This window comes from Ambystoma mexicanum, chromosome 9 (genome assembly GCF_040938575.1).
Source record: "Ambystoma mexicanum isolate Mex_15411 chromosome 9, UKY_AmexF1_1, whole genome shotgun sequence".
NCBI lineage: Eukaryota > Metazoa > Chordata > Amphibia > Caudata > Ambystomatidae > Ambystoma > Ambystoma mexicanum.
In genome coordinates, this window is record NC_090931.1 from 456,533,077 (window position 1) to 456,539,076 (window position 6,000).

The following is a 6,000-nucleotide window of genomic DNA, read 5'->3' on the forward strand; positions in this document are numbered from 1 at the left end:
GTGCTGAGACTGGTGGCCTGGACCACAGGTTACCAAGCCCCTACCCAGTCGACACCAGTACCCACCCTCCGCACTGCCCCTGTGGGCCCCCAACTAGGTGGCTGTGCACCCCTGCTTGGGATTCCTCCGCCCTTGCACTTAGCCAGCACCCTCCTCCCCTGGCGCCCCTCGGCACATCCCTGCCAGGCGCTCACTAGCACTCATCCATTCCTCACCTATCTCCTGCACTTCTTTTCACTGCACGTCCGAATGTCACAAGGCCTAGACGGATCAAAAATGTATATTTACTGTCCCTTGTTCCCTCCCTACTTGTCTTGTGGCGCATGGAAAAACTATTTTGTTGTATAGGTGCATAGAAAATGTGCAATAAAATAAAAAAATAATATTAAGTCTATGCCACATTTAAATAGATATAATTCAGTGTGAGCACAGATCTCACAGGTGTTGGACGTTTTTCCCGCATCCAAAGGTTTGCATGAACCAAAAGTTCGAACCTTTGGTGGTAGCATTGTAAAAAAAAAAAAGAAACGGGGGCTGCAGGGGTGTCCCCCACAAGGCCCTGCTCACTATACTTTACAGTATATTGAGCTGGGGTTGCGGGGGAAACCCCTGCAGCCTTCCGTTAAAATAAAAAAAAGACGGGGGCTGCGGGGGTGTCCCCCGCAACACCCCACTCACTATACTTAACAGTATAGTGAGTGGGGTGTTGCGGGGGACACCCCCGCAGCCCCCGTAAAAGAAAAAATAAAGAAAGAAAAGGACTCTGCAGCGCCGGTTCCTGATCACAGAAGTTAAAGGAACTGGCGCCGCAGGGACTTAACGTGAAGAAAAAGGTAAGTGGGGTTTGTTTATGTTGGGGATGTGGGGGTGTGTTGAGGGTGTGGGTATGTACGTGTGTTCGCATGAGAAAGGTGCAAACATTTGGTGGTTCGCACCTTTCTCATGGAAACTTTCAGGCTGTGGGCAAATCATCCACAGTCGGATCCGATCTCAATAACAAGTGCCTACCACATTGAGCTGTCTGTCGTACAGGTGATCATGTGCTGTGTAGCTGTAGATGACTATATGTATCTACAGATGTTACCATCTGTTGACACTGATGACTGTTGGTGGTAGGACCTGCTAATATATGATTTTCTTTTGTCTCTGTTCAGGCAGTCCTAGAATTGAGAGGAAAGACAGGGTTGGGAGGGGGGTGGTAGCCGGCATCCTTGAAGCAGCAAGAGACCAGCTCTCGAGTCTGATATTGCTGGCTGGCCCACAGGGCAAACAACGGCCTGTTAGTAGAAGAGTTGGCTTATGATTAAACTGTCTCAGATTATGTTAAAACAGTGTCGTGGACGAGTCTTACAGGTGAGCACAAGGCTTACCAGTTGCATGCTTTCTTGCCTGTGCTTGGGTGGTGTTACATTCACTAAATCCATATTGCTGTCTGGTTTTACAAGCAGGTTTACAGCACTAAGCACATAACTAGCGTCATGTGATTGAAACCAGGCATGCATACAAGTATGTATTGTGCCTTGTGCTATTGTTTTTTTTACATTGCATTCTGGTATTTGTAGTCATGAATTCATAACGGAAAAACTGAATGAACTGTAATTCAAAGAAATAATAACAGGGCTGCGTAACCCACTTGCAGGTGATTTCTGACAATTTAAGCTGTCAAATGTTTGGGCTCTGCTGTCAATGGGGTGTGTGCTAATCTGGGGAAAGCCCTGTTTCTTCGGGAAGGAAGAACTATCACCAATGTTCATTGTGGTGCAGGCTCACAGAATTCCAGCATTGCGTCCTATCCCGTGGGGCGCCACCATGTCCCATAATTGCAAGAATCCCGAACTACAAGGACCGGGACAAGATTCTCCAGATGTCAAGAGACAGGGGTGATCTCACTTTCGATGGGGACCACATATAGATCTTCCTGGATTTCTCAGCATCGGTGCAGGTGGCGGGGAGAACCTTTGCGGGAGTGAAACCCAGGCTTTGAGATCTAGACATCAGATACGGAATGATATTCACAGCCAAGCTCAGGATCCAGTATGCCTGGAAGGCGCACTTCTTTGTTACCAGGGAATAGGCCAGTACTTTTTAGATGGCTTCCCCAGGAAGGGGACCAGTGGTAGCCGGGCACCTCGCATTCCAGATCATGAATCCGCTGGACCTTCCCAATATCAGACCTGGCAAGGTTTTGGGGGGTTGTTTATGTTCTTCAGAGTAACCTCTTGTTTACAACCGCCAGTACGATTTTGTGGTGGAAGTCCAGATGAGCCTCTACAGGATTGGCCACTCTGCTGAAGCAGGGATTGGTGTTTCCAGCACCCTGAATGGTTCCGGATAGTGGTGGGGTGAAAAGGGTAAAAAGCTTCAGGATGATCACCTGGAATATATACGGGGATAACCGCCCAGCCAAGGTCAGGAAGGTTCTTCAATATATGAGGCAGCAGGTTACAAAGGTTACATTTCTTCAGGGGACCCATCTAGTGGGTCAGGGTGAAAGTAAATGGGCGGCGCAATGGGGGTGCCACAGATGCTAGTCATCATACTCCTCATATGCAAGGGGAGTGGTCATGCTGGTCCATATTTCACATAGGTTTCGCCTTTTAGAGTTGGCCAAAGACAAAGAAGGTAGGGCACTACTGCTCACAGAATATATTGAAATGCTGAAGGTCTCGCTCCTCAAAATGTACAACCCTTTATTCTTCGATTCGGTTGCATCCCAATTATCTCAGATGGCAGATTCCCTGATTCTCTGGGGGGAGATTTTAACACCCTCTTGGATGAGGTACTAGACAGGTCCACTAGCGGGCTACACCGTCAATCCAAAGCCAGTCGGCAAGTTTTGGAAATTTGCACAATATATGACCTCATAGATGTATGGCGGACGCAACTCACCACACTACGAGAGTACACATTTCACTCATGGGTACACCACTCGGCTTCTCAAACATAGCTCACAATGGCGTCCAGGCAATCGAAAATGCACCTGGGGCCTTGTGAAATCTTACCAAGGACACACTCTGATCATTCTCCAGTGAAGCTGGTAGTGAGGGGGGCAAACTCGCATTTTAAGTCTGAAGCGCTTAGGGATATGGTCTTTCACAATGAGTTGCACGCAGATATACAGGCTTTTTCGCCACCAACAGCAATACAGTAGAATCTCCGGGGTTTCTGTGGGAAGCCTTCAAATGTTATGTCCGTGGAATGGGTCTGGGGAAAGAGACAGGGATACTGAAATGGATCAGGACCAAACTGGAGGCCAATGAAAACAAATTGAAAGACTGAGATCGCATATATCAGGAGAGGGGAGGTGACACACTGCTGGCGGACATTAGAAGGGAAGTTGATGCGTTCCAGCCGAATACGTTGGGAGTGGTTTGCTATCTGTGTAGATCTTCCCTGGTTCAACAGTATGGGGAGGGCCAGAAGACGGGGGCACTTTTGGCATAGCTTCTGGCGGCTGAGAGGAGACCGACCCATGTTGATTATGTAAAGATTTCTTAGGGTCGGGGGGGTATGTTTTAGGGCCAATGACATTGGGGAGACATTCCAAAAATAGTATAGCGCCCTCTACTCTTCCAAACGGATGCATTCTGAGGATGGTATAAGGCAATACTTGGGGGAGGGGTGGTAGAACTGTATTGGTTGTCACCAGAGCAGTGGGAATACCTGGACAAGGAACTCATGCTAGACAAAATCATGGAGGTGATCAAGGGGTTACCTGGGGCTAAATCTCTGGGTCCAGATGCCCTTACTTGTGAATTCTATAAGGCCTGCAGCCATATAGTGGCTCCGTACCTGCTTCTAGTATGGCAGTGCAGCGTGGCGTCCTTCCGTCGACACTCCAGGAAGCTGTGATAACGATCTTGCAAACGGAAGGGAAACCGGCAGAGACTTGCTTCTCTTATATGCCTATATCCCTCAAACATTTGGATAATAAAATTGTGGCAAAATTGTTAGCAAATAGGCTCCTTCCCCTCATGCGCAACTTAGTGTTGGCGGATCAGTCGGGGTTCATCCCCAGGAGGAAAACCACTTATGGGTTACAACAATTGTTTGGCCTTCTCGAGGAGATAGATCAGGGGGTGCTGGCAATTGCAGTTCTATTAGATGCAGAGAAGGCATTTGATTCGGTTAAATGGGCGTTTAGGTTCTGTACGCTCAGGCAGATGGGCTTGGGTCGCAGGTTCCCAGATTATGTAGCCTTATTATATACAACCCCCACTGAACGAATAGCCATCAATGGGGAGCGCACAGCACCCTCGTAGATGGTGAGAGGGACTCACCAGGGCTGCCATCTCTCGCTGCTCCCATTTGCGCTTCATATCGAGCCGTTGGCTGCAGTGCTTAGGAAGCAACACTTAGAGAGGGGCATTCAGCTATACCCTCACAGGGTTATCTTTTCCCTTTATGTGGACGACATAGATCTATTCTTGAAAAACCCTAGAGGAAACTTTAACCATGTAATGTGGCAGATAATTAAGTTTGGAGAACTGTCTGGCTTAAACATTAATTATGATAAATCAGTGATATTCCCTCTGACGGCTGGGGTAATGCGCAGTCGGAGGAGGGGAGGCTCCGGGGTAGTGGCTGGCACATGTGTGGCGGAGATGGGGTGGAGATGTTTTACTCCCCGGCACTCCCAGGTAAGTTCATCCGAGGACTGGGAATTGCTAATGAGCGGGTTTGCACAGCTCTGGTAGACAAACAGGGAATTGTGAGGATGGGTGACTTCTATGGGAACAAAGTATTCCAGAGCTTGGACTACTATAAGGAGAGGGTGTGGTGTCCTCCCTAGATGTATTTCTTTATTTCAGGATTAGGAATGAGTTCAAGGCTTTCTTCCCCACATTCCATCAGCAGCCACCGACCTTACCCCTTCTGCGTGAGGTGATTGAGGCACAGGGTGAAGGGAAGTTTATCTCTCAGATCTATGAGAAGATGAAGGCCGCAATCCTGTGCTTGGGGGATATAGCGAAGTGGAGGTGGGAGAGAGCATTGGGAGTGACGATTGAGGATGGAGAATGGAATTACATCAAAGTCTGTGTCAGGGGGTGTCACTTAATGCCCGGTATAAACAGGTACACTTTAATTATGTACACCAGATCTATTGAGTGCTCATAATGTAAGACGGCCGAGGCAGATTTTGTGCACTTCGCATGGAAATGTATGCCAATTGTGCAGTCCTGGGGGGAGGTATTTGAGACTCTGTCCGTTATACTCAAAGATACAGTGGTGTTTGACCCTGCTGTTGGCGCTGCTTGGTGTGACTATGGGGTTGGCCAGACCGTTTAGGAAACTGGCATGCCTATTGCTGATTCTGGTCCGGAAATGGATAGCTATGGCGTGGTGGAAGGGGCAGTGCCAAAAAAGGCACAATGCATGGGGGATATTACGTATTGCCATGACTTTGATGTGGTCTATATCCATACGTTACCACAGCATGCATGCCCACAGACATTTGGGGACCATATGTTCAATTTCTGTTACATGAGTCTGGAAGGCTTGCTCCACCAGACTGATTATGCGGGCAATAAATAATGTATGCAGTGTGGGGGTAGGAGGACAATCATGGACTTATCATACTGACTGTAAAAACGCTGTGCTGGACTGGAGTGTAGGTGGGGAGGACACGAGTGGTTATCTGCCTGTTCGCTGGCTTTATAACTCCTCCTCACTGGACATTGACTTTCTCCGGCTTCATATCAGGGTTAATGGGTATTTCTCCCCCACGACCCCCACATTCAAGATCCTTGTTAGGTATTCAATATTATTTCACTCTACTGCCACTTGTCCATGCTAACTCCTCTCCCAGGATTGGTAAGCCTTGACCAGGGGCTTACCAATTCCCTCAGTGCTCTGGGAGGTGTGTGAGTACACCTTCAGGCAAGTCTCCCTCCTCAGGGCTTAGTAGCTGCCAGGATCTTTTTTCAAGCATTTAAATGTTGGTCCACCTTTTCAAGACAGCGGTTTCTTAAAGGGGTAGTTCGGTCAGAAATGTTATTG